The following is a 14,595-nucleotide window of genomic DNA, read 5'->3' as shown; positions in this document are numbered from 1 at the left end:
TCTTAGAGGAGTCTGGAATACTTTCCATACAGGTATATTTCAAAGGATGAAATTTGGATGTACTCCTAAGCGGCAACTCTCAAACTGCAATCTGAGGATTGCTGTCTCTTCCCACTGGGATCCTCTTGATATTTTTCTGGCTCCCCTTTTATCCTGCTTTTTAAAGTATTACATGTAGCTGACAGATTCTCCCCATTCTACTCTCCCAAGAAGTAATACTTGCAGATGTTTTATGCCAAGGAGTGGGAATGGAATGTGAGTCAGTGAATTAAAAAAAACAAACAAACTTATCATAAAGTGTTACTGTCTCTCAAAGGAAGTGGTCTAAGATTTTAAGAAAAAATTCCTTAATTGGGATTCTCCAACATGTGAAAATTATAATATATGCAGAAAAAAGGCTTAATTTCAACAGAAATACCCTGCTGGATCACATAACTTCAAGATTCCATACTGAAAATATGACTGATATCCTGCTGATTTTTCATTCTACCTTGTTCTTAGTTCACTGGTTAATCAGTAGCTGATCTCTCAGAGTCTTGAGCACTGATTTCTGCTCCTTGGATTACTAACATCTAACCATGGGTGTTTTTCAGCCCCGTTCCCTCTTTTGAGAATTCTGAAGTATGTCAGAACCAGACTACTCTCTCTACCCCAAAACGAACAACCCAAACTCCACTATCCCTGAAGTACTATTTCTGTGCTATTGAATCAGCATTCAATTCTTTCCACGTTGGTGATAAATACTTTGGCTTCACCAAGGGCAAACTTTATCTCACAGACTTGGTTGCCTTTTATGATGGAGTTACAGCATCAGTGAATAAAGGAAAAGTAACTGATGTCATCTACCTGTATTTGTGCAAAATATTTGACACTGGCACGATATCTGGGTTGCCAAACTAGATTAAAAATTGATTTGAAGAATGGACCATTCACTGGATAAGGGATTGGCTGGAGGGTTGCACTCAGGGTTGCAGTCAATGGCTCAATGTTCAAATGGAGACCAGTGATAAGTGATATTCCTTCGGGATCCATGCTGGGACTGGTAGGAGACAAGGACAGTGGGACTGAGTGCACCTTCAGCAAGTTTGTAGATGACACCAAACTGAGTGCTGCAGCTGGCATGCTACAAGGAAGGGATGCCATCTAAAAAGACCTGGTCAGGCTTGAGAGGTGGGCCCATGCTAACCTCATGAAGTTGAACAAGGCCAAGTGCAAGGTCTTGCATTTGGGTCAGGGCAATCCCAAGCACAGATAAAGGCTGAGTGGAGAAGGGCTTGAGTGTGACCCTGAGGAAAAGGATTTGGGGGTGTCAGTTGAAAGACTCAACATGAGCCAGCAATGTGTGCTTGCAGCCCAGAAGGCTAGCTGTATCCTGGCTTGCATCAAGAGAAGCATGAGCAGCAGTTTGAGGGAGGTGATTCTGCCCCTCTACTGTGCTCTCACGAGACCTCACCTGGAGTGTTGAGCCCAGTTCTCGGGACCCCAAAACAAGGAGACAAAGCTCTTCAGCCTGGAGAAGGCTCCAGAAGGACCTTATATCAGCCTGCCAGTTCCTGAAAGGGGCCTACAGGAAATCTGGAGAGTGACTTTTTAGAAGGGCAGGTAGCAACAGGATGAGGGGAAATGGATTTAAATTGGAAAAGGGTAGACTAAGACTGGATATTAGGATGGAATTCTCTACTGTGAAGGTGGTGAAACATTGGAACAGATTGCCCAGAGAGGCTGTGGGTGCCTTCTCCCTGGAGGCATTCAAGGCCAGGCTGGACAGGGCTTTAAGCAACCTGATCCAGTGGGAGGTGACCTTGCGTATAGCAGAGGGTTTGGATCTAGATGATTTTAAAGGTTCCTTCCAACCCAAACCATTCTACGATTCATGTCTTCACACTTAAATAAACCTGAACCAGAATGCATGCGAGTGTGAGAGAATAGGCATGCATGTACTGTGCAATGTGTTAGTGACTTGGTCACATGTCAGAGATACAAAATTCTTAACTTCAAATTCTGCTTGTGCTTAATGCAGGGTTGGAGTAGTATAGGAACTGTTGATTTTGACCAGAACTTTCACCTCGTCTCATTTATCAGCGATGCTTTTGTAGGTCAAGTGATATTTTTCTGCAATTACTGTGGTTTTTCAAAATTGTGATTTCTAGGATAAAATCTATCATTAAAAAATTCTCAGTGTTATAAAATATTACAAGTATGTGAGCGCTGTCAGGGAGCAGCAGAACAACCCTGATGGAAGCTGAGTTGCAGTGCCTCCCATGAAAGCATGGTAATGACAACAGGTCACTTGGCATTCTAATGGGGCTGATGGCCAGGACAGGTTTCCCAGACGCTCAGGGGCCACCTATTGTGGTAAGGTGATGTGTTGGGTCTCATCACAGTGAAAAGTGCAGCCAGGTTTGTGAGCAGACAGGTGTGAGCACAGGTGCTGTGCTGGGAAAAGAACTGGGTTCCCTTGCAGAAGATGAAATGAACTTTTGGAGTGTAGATATGGGAGAGGATTGAGGGGCATCCTGGGTTGGATTGTTAGGGCCTATTTGTACCCTGAAGACCTTGACAACAGGGGGAAAAACACAGTTTTAAATAATCTTCCTGATGTGCCTGATTTGTCCATTTCTGTCAGAAATCTGCAGCTTTGCTCACAGTAAAGCAAGAAAAAATGCTTTTAAAAAAGTGTGTTATGTGAACCAGTTATCTAAAGCAATGTTATCATCTAAGATGTCTCTCCTAAACGAGGCTGACGGGGTTTGTGGGAAGCAGCAAGCAGAATGTGGTGGATGCATGACTGCCTGTACAAGAGTCTGTGTGATATTCATCACAAATTTATTCAGTGTGTGAGCTGGTCTTCTTCTGTGCTACTGATGCATACTTTCTTTTACAGGCTTTTTTTTTGTGCTCAAGTACATGCCATTGCTCTTCAAAAGTCCGTGAGCATCACAGCAACCTACTTTCAGTTCAGCTCATATGTAACCTGATGTAGGAGAGGGCATGAATTTTAATAGCAAGTAATTGGGATGATAAGGAGGACAACAAAGGTGGTAGCACAAATGCAGTAGCAATACTAAGCAATAAAGTTTCTGTTACAAAATTTGTTATGTTGTTCTCAGCAACAGCTGTAAATTTATCAGTCTTAAAATTCAAAGAAGAAAAAATCTAGCTTTTGCTGTGTTTGGTTCCCAACTGCTACAACAGAGCAAACAGGGAAACATCAGTACCATTCTGTCTGGAATAGACAAAAATATAGGAGAGGCCTGCTATAAAGCTTTCTGTATTAGTTTTCCTGTCAAAACACTTTATATCAGTTGGGCAGAGCTGAGAAAAAAAAACAAAAATTGGTGTTCTCATGAAGATCTTTCTATGATGTGTTACATAGATAAATGATCTGATGACTTATTTGTAGCACATTTTAAAGGAATATGTGTATTTTCTCTATGGAAGAGCTGTGTTGTAGCATCCCTATAAAAGGGAATACCATGCTGCGTGTAGTTGAAAAGAAGCCTTGATGCCCAAACTCAAAGGGTTTAATCTCTTTAATCTCCTAGTAACACTGATTTAAAGAGGTAAAAAATGATTAGTGGCCACATATTTGTGGGGATTTTGTTTTTCAAGAAGGCAGTTTATCTTCCAGAATTCCCTGGAAAGGGTTCTCTTTTCTGATTCTACATTACCTCAGTTAAGACTATAGGAATCCTTTTTGTGAAGATGGTGTAGGACTTTGGCAGGTATGTGGCAGTTTTCAACCTGAAAGTACACTTTGGAAATATATGTATTTAAATAAGGCTATTATGTTTAAAAACTTAATGGAGGCCATGGCTGGATCTGTTTCTAATTGCAAATTATTTATTCAAAAAAATAAAATTGAGTGGTATTAATAAATCCCCTTACTATTGCACTTCAGAACAGAACATGCAAGAATAAACAGTTGCAAAATAGAAAAATTCTACTGTCACTTCTTTTTAGACTACTGCAGTCAGTTGACCTTCTATCTTACCATACTCCCCTGAAGTCTAGCCGTTTGCTTTTTCTGAACAAATGGAGGTGTATGGGAACTGTTGAGTCAATCTTGCTTTAGTGTGATCACCTGAGGAAAGGACTGAGTCAGCCCTGGGAGCACAGGTGAAGGCTTTAGACCCCATTTAAAGGCTGACTGCCACTAGGAAGGATCTCTTTCTGGAGATCCCTCCTCTGTGGAGTCTTTCCTGTGAACCTAGACCTTTGGATACAGGTGAGCATTCCTTCCCAGTTTGCTTCTTTTCCTATTTCCATCATGATAATCTTTCCAGCTGTAACAGGAGGCCCTTCAATGAGGAGAAAACTATAACAAATCACCAGTAATTATGTTCCTTGGAGGTTTTTTATTACGAGCATTTTAGGGTAAATTCGAATGAACAATTCTTACATCCTTTGACTTTAGAACTTTTCATTGCTACTCTGTGTTTATTTTATTTCTTATCTAAGTCTGTGTGCTGCTTTAACAGGTGACTGGGTGAATTGCAGAGAATTGCAAAGGTATGGTTTGTTTTGTTTTGTTTTTGTTTTTTTTTTAATATGAAAATAATAACTATGAGTTGTTCAGTTCATTTATTTGAAACTCACTTTTCCTTTCTCAAAATGGTCCTTTCAAACATCAGGCATGCATTCTGTCTTCCAAGCCTAGTTGCATTAAACTTGACATTTGAGTTGCTGGTTCATTACAAGTTCTGATTCCTACTCCAAAGTAATATATAACACTGACGGCTGCACTTTCCTACTAAGATATGTGCTTGAGATCTGAATTTGTGCATGTGTACTTGGGTTTTTGAATTTTTAAAACATGATATCTCTCAGATATGTGAGAGAGCAATCCTGCTCATGTTTCTGTGGGTACTGGTTGATGTTTATGTAAAGAACAGGTGGAGTTTCAGATTTAATTTTAATGGCTGAAGCAAGAATAATCTTTTCTAATGATTAATGGTTTTATTTTTCCTTTGCTCGTGGAGTGAGCAAAAAGACAGGGCTACTGGTGGTGCTGTTGATCTGAGTTTTGTGTTCTCAGGACACTCATGTAGTTACGTGAATAAATTTTAACCTGTTGGCATTGTAGTTTGGCTAGTTTTATTTTTATTTTTAAGAGAAGTTCTGGATTGTAGTTGAAGAATTGTTTCTTCAAGGAGAAGAACACATCTTGAGTTTAGTTGCTTCTTTTTTAATTGATGATGTGCTAAGAGCTGCTTATCTTGATTGCCCACGTGCATGAAAATGAGAAGTGGTGGTGGCCAAATCCTGTTTACCGTGTTGTTAATGGCACTGAAAGCAAAAAGCAGAATTTAGCCCATTGTTTTTTCACTAGTATTTGTGAGATTCTTGAATATATATCATGAAACAAAACCAGTCTCATCGTTCCTCAGGACAGATTTGTCTGAGAAAGCCCTAGATGTGTGCTAGATGTGTTAATGGCACTAAGAAAAATACCTCCACACCACCCTTGGCATTTTCATCTGAAAGACATTGTAAAATATTCATTAGCAATATGATTTTTTTTTTTTAATGGAATAGAGTGTGTATTCAGTATTAGTCATCAATTTCAAATGCCTTGTGCAACCCACACAGAAAAAAGACACACTGCTCAGTTATTTCAGCTCTGAATTGCATTGTGCTAAGAGTTTAAATCATACCCTTTTGTCACTTTAATGCAAAGTGGATTTTTTTGTATTAAAGAATGTAGACCGAGATGTGATTTAGGATGAGTCTTGTCAAGATGTAGCTCCATATTAAATTCTTGGAGAACCAGACTGAAGACCAATGTTAATGTGAAAAATGTCTAGAGTAGGAAGCTTTATGTCAGCGAGGAAGACTTCATGGGTTCTTGCAGCCTCCAGAAGTGCACTTGACAGTAACTCCTTAGCTGGGGGAGAACTGACAAGTTGTAACCACATAAAAACACCTTTCTGCTTAATACTGTGGTATACAGAGATTCTAATTTTCTGAAGAAAGTCACAAAAATAGAGATTTTTAGCCTGGAGGAATAGGATAGAATTTGTCTTACTATCAAAGGAATCCTCTTCTAAGAGGAGAAGCCATCGGAAAGTATAGCAGTTTGAATATAAAGCGGTACAAACCCTCAAACTCTAAGCATAAAGGAGTGTCAAATAGCTGATAGTTTTTCTTTCGTTTCCCCAGTTTTGATAGAAGGATCCTTCAGCTGATCAAATGTAAAGAGATGACAAGAAGTAATTTATACGGGATCATATTCACTATGTAAATGATTGCAGTGAGAAAAAAATGAAAGCTCACTTCTCCCGTGTACTTGCAAATACAGCAGTTGCTCATCGCATAATACTTATGGATGGATTCTCAGATTCTGACAGCGCATTAGGTTCTGAGGTAAAAGCACAGGGGAAAGGAATGAAAGAAATAGCATGACTCTAAGATGTTGGTGCAGCCAAAGTATAACTGATTTGTCACTAGAGATAAAACAGTGTAATTCAAATATAAGAACGCTCCACCAAGAGGAAAAGAGTGAGGATTTTTCCTTTTCTTTCTTTCGACTCGATTTAAATTAATAATGTGAGGTTAGCTGTGTTGGGTGTGCTGGGCACCTTCTGTGATTAAAATTCACTGGGGTTGAGGCTGCTCTACTGGATTAGCTCTGAACCTCGAGGTTTCATGCTGCTGCTTTGTAAAAGGCGAACCAGCATGAATTCATTGTGGAAGTGGCCCAAAATATTCTGTTGAAAGTATTTTCTTTATTAAAATTATTTTCTGTGTGCTCTTCATAGACAGTTCTGACTTCTAGCAAAAAGTGATACATGAAAACAGAAACTTTCAGCTTTCAGCAAAAAGCTAGAAACCTTTGATTTGAAAATGCTGCTGTGCTGGCTCACAAGTGTTGTGCTCTACTAACGTGTCTGGTTCTCAGAAGCAAATGTAATTGAATTCTAGCTCTCATGAGGCTGAATTTATAACCTGTCTGGGGGATTGTTAATTCTGCTATTTCAGTACGTTGAAACATACTGAAATTTTGTGGGACAGACAGGGAGTAAGACTCATATTTTGGCATCTTTTAATTATAGTACAGTAATTTATGGGCACACATATGCATACACAGTATAATCAACTCTTATTTTAGAATGTACAGAGACCTGAATCTTTTCACTTGAATTATACTTAACTGTCTTCTTCCTCTCATACTGGTAGATCAGCCCTTGATGTATAAGGGACAGGTTGTCATCAGATGAACTCCTTTTCATCATCACAAATAACTGTAGACATGAAATATTACTCAATTTTCTTGAGCTAGGAAGGGAGCTTTATTTTAAGGGAAGGCTTAAAAAAAATTGTTTCAACATTTCAATCTTGTGTCAGATTGCACGTTGCTCTTACATGTCTCAACTCCAGTGCTTTTGGGTAACCTACTAGTAGGTGGAAATTTAGCATACACACTGCTTCTGAAAATTTATTTTTAGATAGAATGTATTTGGTATCTCATTACAAGGTACCAAAGCGTTACGAGACCTCATGGCTGTGCCTAAACTGCTAACAGGGAACACCTGGGATTCTATAGGAGTACAGGTTGGTTACGAACAGTGGAATAGAGAATCTAAGATTAATTGCAGTGAATGTGTGTTTATTCTCAGATCTACTCCTTCATGTAAACATAGCACATCTGTAGTAGAGCTGAGCTAACATGTATGTTTTGGTGAGGATTTCTGGCATTATTATACTTTACAGGCCATAAGTGTGACTCAGTTTCTCAGGCAACAAAGGAATAACAAAGATAGGATAAATTTATAGTCAGCTACTTTGGTATTTCTCTTATTCTCTGCTTAAATTGTGTATCCCATTCCCTCATTGCTGAAATTTTGTTGCAGAGAATAAGACAAATGTATAAGTATGATTCTTGACTTAATATTTGCTAAGATTCCTCTGACTTAAACTAGCAGAGTGAAGGCTTTATTCTTTGAATGTAGGCACCCACCTGAACTATCCAAATGTCTCATCCTGAAATAGGATGAGTGCATTAATTAATGCATTAACATGCTTGGCCACTTCTTATTTTATGTTGTCACGTTAATATTTTGTCCAGATCTTTAAAGAAGTACAAATATGCAAATCTAACAGAGCTCATAATGAAGATTTGTTGCTTGTTTGTTACTTGAAACAACGCAGGTATGTTACAGCAATGCTAATTTGTACTACGGAAAAAGAAGTTCAAAAAAAAGGTTTTTATCATGCAATTTTTTCTTAGACTAATTTATTTTTTGTGTTACTGGTTATTTTTGCAAGAAGAAATGCAGCAATCATCTTCATAGCAGAACAGCAACAAAGTTCTGCCAGGATGGGTTCCCATAGGTGCGCTCTGAGTGGCTGATGGCAGAAAGAAACACTCTGCAAGTTTCATGTGAGCAGTATGAAAGAATAATTAATTTGACTAATGAAGGCCTCTTTCCTAGTTGTGAATAATCCATGTGAAAATTCTGTTTGCATTTTTTTAATTGGTATTTGAAAATGTCCCTAAACTTTTTCATGAAGGAATTCCAGTTGTTCAGCTTGTAAACTGCTTACTATTAGCATTCCCTGGAAGCACCCAGTGTTCAAGTGTCCCTGGTTGTTTGGTCATGGTATTTTGTCTTATGCACTTTCTGATTACCTAGGTTGGGGATTTCCGAATTTGAGACAATGGATCTTGTTAATGGCAGTGACTGTAATAAGGCATAGTTCTGGCAGTTAAAATATCTTGATTGATATTATGAAAATCACTGAATCCTATTTTTAGTATTATCCCAAGTATGTTGTTTTTAAAATTGGAATGAGTTACCTTTTTCTAATGCATTAGAAGGAGAAGTTAAGATGTATTAGAAGCACTGCAGAACCTGGAATTCTACTTAGTGCTTTTTCTCATTGTGGCTATTGCAGTAGCAGAGTGTCTTTGTATTGCAGAATGCTAGCTTGTATATTCAGTTGAAGCGCATTTATAATATTTTCTTATGAAAAAAATACAAAGCACTATTGAACATTACAGTTTGCCTTTAGCTATTCGGGCTTTGTTGTATTTTCATTGGTTTTAAAAACAACAAAACATAGATAACCAACAACAAACGAAGCATCCCGTGGCTGTGTTTTTTGCTGGGTAGTGTGCTTATTCAAGTCCAGGCACACTGTTCCTAGGTGGCCTCAGTTCCTCCTTTGGAAAAAAGCTATTCTGTTTCATTGATGGCTCTGTTAGCTCACATGACTGAAATACATTTATTTTCTTTTGATTTTAGCTTCTTGCTGCTCCGTAACAGTGGAGTCTATCACAGTGGATGTGTCTATTTTAAAGAACTATTCCTGCCACGCACTCACACCAACAGCCTTTTATAAGGAAGATTCTGAATTCTCGTCTGTTTGCTTTTCTTTGTGCAATGAGAGCATGAGAGAGATGTGAACAAGCAGAATATTGTGAGATGGTCTTTAGGTGGTTTCTACCTATGCCTTGAGTGCTGTTAGGCACAGAGTAAAGGCAAAGCAATCCTGCAGACTTTAAAAAACAGAACAAAAATACTGCAGATTTGAAGGGGCGGTGGAGAAGGTTGGGGATGTTATTGGAAACGCTTCTGGTATAATGAGGGTTTTTTGGTGAGTGACTTTTCTATTGTCTGACGCCAACACAACAATGCACTGGCTACTTTGGCTGATATTTGAATCATGATTAGTACTCTAGCTTTTTCTTTTTTTGGCAGAAAGCTAATCCCACTACTCTGCTGTCGAAGCTTTGGAGGACCATTTTGATTTTACAAAAAGAAAACCTAGTTCATTAACTTGGCACTACTGAAATGCTTTATAGAGGGAGAAAATGCTTGTGGATGTGCTTAGGCAGGTTAGACTTCACTCTTTAACCTACTGGAAGACACTGCTGTTTCTAGAGTGAAGTTTGTTCCCCTTTGGTTGTTAAGAAAATACAGCATGTCACTGCATGTTTACATGGTGTTTATTATTTGGGACCAGCAAAGTATGTCAGGCATTGGCTGCGGTCAGTTTTTCTAAGTAGCATGTAGTGATGTCAAGACACTTCTTGGGACATATGTCTATGCTGGAGACTTTTTCCTGCATTAAATGAGAGGATTTAATTATTCATGCTGCATTCCTACCAGCCAAGATGGTCCAGTTGTGCTGGGTATTATAATGCACCTGGGAGAAGACTTTTCTTTTGAGGTGGCTTGTTTTCCTTCTGAGAATGATTTTTGTGATTGAATATTGCTAATTTTTGTCCCATGGTGTATGAATATGTCTAAAATCTGTCTTATCATACTCCTTCTCTAAGTATCATGCTTATGTCATAGCCTTGGATTGATCCCATATGTGCGCAAGCACAGGGGTTGTGTTCCCAGCCCTATGTTGCACTGAAGTAAATGTCAGGAGAAAGGACGGTGACGCAGATGATTCAGCTTTGCTTCTCTCTGTGTACCTCCCAAAAAAACAGGGTGGAGCTCTCTCTTACTCTAGACAGGGGGATGAAGAGGAAAAAAAAAAAAAAGAACAGTGAAACTTGATGAAACTTTCACTGGTTTCGTGATTCACACAGACTAAAACAGCTCAGGGAATCTCAGAAATAGCTCTAAAGTACTTGTGTAGGTGGTTTTAAATCACAGGAGAGAGAAGCTCTAATACATGATGGGCTTCTAGTCACAGTATGATAAATAATTACTGTGATCTTCCATAAATTCTAAGGCAGGGGGAAGGAAGCTTGGCAACTATCAATATACTTCTCTTCTGCATGAAACACCTTTCTTCTGGAATATTTTGCATGCTCTCACAAACCAGTATTTGTTAAGTCCTGTTGGTTGTACCAGCAAAGTGGCAAGCAGCATATAAGAGACTCAATTCTGAGGGCTGTATAAATTAGCTGAACATAACTTCAGATCATGGTGTTTGTGTTTTTTTTTTTTTTTTTTTTTTTTTTTTTTTGGTGAGAGCAAATGAATACAATTTAAACCAGTGCTATTAGTGCTTCATCTAGCTGAGATTACCTTTTCTTAATACAATTTAAAAGTGTTGGAGTTTGTGTGACTGCTAAGACCATAAACTAGTCTTCTCTGCTTAGGAGCAGACTGATTTTTCAACAAACATAAAAACCCCACTTTAAAGTGTTTTCTTCTGAATCTGAACCATACAAAGAAACATAGAAAAGTATGCCATTAGTTTGACTTAGTTCCAGGCAGAAATACGGATTTTAAAACACTTATGTATTTATAGGCAAGCTTTACGTGCCAAGCAGGTAACACAGAATGATTTACAGGCAATTAGAGCTTGTGCCACTGAAATGACTTAAGGGCTCAAGTCCTGCTTCACATATGCTTTTGTCTCCTGTATCTGGAATGATGACCCTCAGAAGGAAGTTAAAACCCTTGCTAAGATCATGGCTAGCACTTCATAGTGCTGCAGATTTCCTAATTGCTCCGGTAGGTTTTTTGTGATCTTAACCTCCTGAGCATGTCATTGTGAATCCACAGACATGCTGTTACATCAGCTGAAATGTTCTTCCAAGCCTTCAGACCACTTACTGATGCAAATCTATTGCAGTTACATCGTGTCAAGATGTTGGCAAATAATGTCACTGGGAATCTATGGAGTGCATATCACAGTACAGTAGTGAAATGATGTCAATAGAGCAACTTCAAAACCAGAGCCATTTGATTATCAAGGTGATTATCAAAGATGCATTGAAAGCACTTGTAACTTGGTCCATGTTACCAGATAACCTGTCTTCTGATGAATGGCTTAATCTTCCAAATGTTAGCCTTTAAAAATAGAGTAAATGCACCCATTTGACTGAAATGTCACATCTACCATGTCTTTAGCGACCAAGGAACAATATGATGCTCTCTAATTGGCAAAGAGGCTAATTAAAATTATCTGCTAGGAATTGTTTAATTTTATTTTGAATGATTGTGATTGCCATGTGAAGGGAGGAAAATATGATTCAGCCACTCTCTGCTGCCCAATTAGTGCTCTGTTCTTCAATTGGCAGAAGGTAAAGCCTCGGGGGTTTTGGGAGCAAATTTACCAGGACAATTCTATTTTGTGTTAAGCATCTTGGACTAGGCAGAGGCAGCAACTGTGGAAGCTGGAAAATGGCAGCTGGAAAGAAGTTTGGAAAGTGAAAGCTAGAAACCTAAAGGCTGAGTGTGCATGAGGTTTCCAATTAGGATTTAATTCTTAGTATGATTACTACAGTACAGGCCAGGGAAGCGACGTTCCTTGTCAGAAAGTCTTCTGTGGAAGGGAAGAATGTAGAAAGAAAAGGAGGAGAGGTTGTTTTACCTGGTTAGATCTAGATGTAAGTTCAACTGAAACTTGTATAAAGACATGTGCATCTGCCCATCTAAAAGAACTGAGTAGAGCACTAGAGGTGATAACTGACATGCATAATTTTGAGTTTGTGTATACCAAATGCATGTAGTCGTTATTATCTAGAAACTAAGATAGTGAAATTTTTCAAAAAAGTCAGATTTTTTTCTTATTTGAAAGAAAATGAAGAAAAATAGTAAGAAAAATAAGGAAATCAGTCTGTTTGACAGTGTAATTACGCACTGAAGAATAGTAAATAATAGTTTTGCATTTGTGTGATTCTTAAAGAATCATGAATATAATTTCTTGCTTATTGTAATGATCAAGCTAAGAGTTGAGCAAGCAATACAATAAATAAATAAACATGGTCATTCATCTGTGATTATTAATTAGTAGATGAATTATCATTGCTCAGGCACAAACTTGTGTTAAGTCTTTTCCAGAAAATTGTAAGAGACTCAGTTTTCCTAATGCAATCTTCCTGGTGAGTTAACTCCAAATTATAACTTGATTTTCAGTGTACAATTTCAGTGTTCACAGAAACAGAAGGTCAAAGTTGTAAAGTTAATAATCTGGAATAAATTGCAGCGAAGCTAAATCTTGACTTCATTAGTAAATACATTATATGAAATAATAGTGTATTTCATTGGAAAAAAAAAATCTAACAAATTGTTTGCATAACTTCTGTAATAATCTTTCCTCCTTCCTCTAAGCAGTAACAATTAATCTTCTCCTCCTTTTTTTCTCTTCTCCTCCTTTTTTTCTCTTCTCCTCCTTTTTTTCTCTTCTCCTCCTTTTTTTCTCTTCTCCTCCTTTTTTTCTCTTCTCCTCCTTTTTTTCCCTTCTCCTCCTTTTTTTCCCTTCTCCTCCTTTTTTTCCCTTCTCCTCCTTTTTTTCCCTTCTCCTCCTTTTTTTCCCTTCTCCTCCTTTTTTTCCCTTCTCCTCCTTTTTTTCCCTTCTCCTCCTTTTTTTCCCTTCTCCTCCTTTTTTTCCCTTCTCCTCCTTTTTTTCCCTTCTCCTCCTTTTTTTCCCTTCTCCTCCTTTTTTTCCCTTCTCCTCCTTTTTTTCCCTTCTCCTCCTTTTTTTCCCTTCTCCTCCTTTTTTTCCCTTCTCCTCCTTTTTTTCCCTTCTCCTCCTTTTTTTCCCTTCTCCTCCTTTTTTTCCCTTCTCCTCCTTTTTTTCCCTTCTCCTCCTTTTTTTCCCTTCTCCTCCTTTTTTTCCCTTCTCCTCCTTTTTTTCCCTTCTCCTCCTTTTTTTCCCTTCTCCTCCTTTTTTTCCCTTCTCCTCCTTTTTTTCCCTTCTCCTCCTTTTTTTCCCTTCTCCTCCTTTTTTTCCCTTCTCCTCCTTTTTTTCCCTTCTCCTCCTTTTTTTCCCTTCTCCTCCTTTTTTTCCCTTCTCCTCCTTTTTTTCCCTTCTCCTCCTTTTTTTCCCTTCTCCTCCTTTTTCTCCCTTCTCCTCCTTTTTCTCCCTTCTCCTCCTTTTTCTCCCTTCTCCTCCTTTTTCTCCCTTCTCCTCCTTTTTCTCCCTTCTCCTCCTTTTTCTCCCTTCTCCTCCTTTTTCTCCCTTCTCCTCCTTTTTCTCCCTTCTCCTCCTTTTTCTCCCTTCTCCTCCTTTTTCTCCCTTCTCCTCCTTTTTCTCCCTTCTCCTCCTTTTTCTCCCTTCTCCTCCTTTTTCTCCCTTCTCCTCCTTTTTCTCCCTTCTCCTCCTTTTTCTCCCTTCTCCTCCTTTTTCTCCCTTCTCCTCCTTTTTCTCCCTTCTCCTCCTTTTTCTCCCTTCTCCTCCTTTTTCTCCCTTCTCCTCCTTTTTCTCCCTTCTCCTCCTTTTTCTCCCTTCTCCTCCTTTTTCTCCCTTCTCCTCCTTTTTCTCCCTTCTCCTCCTTTTTCTCCCTTCTCCTCCTTTTTCTCCCTTCTCCTCCTTTTTCTCCCTTCTCCTCCTTTTTCTCCCTTCTCCTCCTTTTTCTCCCTTCTCCTCCTTTTTCTCCCTTCTCCTCCTTTTTCTCCCTTCTCCTCCTTTTTCTCCCTTCTCCTCCTTTTTCTCCCTTCTCCTCCTTTTTCTCCCTTCTCCTCCTTTTTCTCCCTTCTCCTCCTTTTTCTCCCTTCTCCTCCTTTTTCTCCCTTCTCCTCCTTTTTCTCCCTTCTCCTCCTTTTTCTCCCTTCTCCTCCTTTTTCTCCCTTCTCCTCCTTTTTCTCCCTTCTCCTCCTTTTTCTCCCTTCTCCTCCTTTTTCTCCCTTCTCCTCCTTTTTCTCCCTTCTCCTCCTTTTTCTCCCTTCTCCTCCTTTTTCT

At 38.9% G+C, this 14,595-nt stretch overlaps 1 long non-coding RNA gene across 3 annotated transcripts in view; it reads left to right on the top strand.

The window, feature by feature from the left end:
* The first annotated feature begins 4,175 nt into the window (after nt 1-4,175).
* LOC149918074 (uncharacterized) overlaps nt 4,176-14,595 on the top strand; it is a 108,064-nt gene continuing 97,644 nt past the window's right edge. Inside the window, exons 1-2 of one of the 3 annotated variants that reach the window (XR_016466368.1) lie at nt 4,204-4,228; nt 4,482-4,512. This is a non-coding gene — a long non-coding RNA (uncharacterized LOC149918074). Of the gene's footprint in view, nt 4,229-4,366; nt 4,513-14,595 lie in introns of those variants that run through there. The other 2 variants (XR_016466366.1, XR_016466367.1) reach the window with 2 other exon arrangements.

The sequence above is a fragment of the Phasianus colchicus genome, chromosome 4 (genome assembly GCF_987193195.1).
Source record: "Phasianus colchicus chromosome 4, bPhaCol1.hap1.1, whole genome shotgun sequence".
NCBI classification, from domain to species: domain Eukaryota; kingdom Metazoa; phylum Chordata; class Aves; order Galliformes; family Phasianidae; genus Phasianus; species Phasianus colchicus.
The sequence above is the reverse complement of the archived record's forward strand: the minus strand, read 5'-3'. Positions and strand labels throughout refer to the sequence as shown.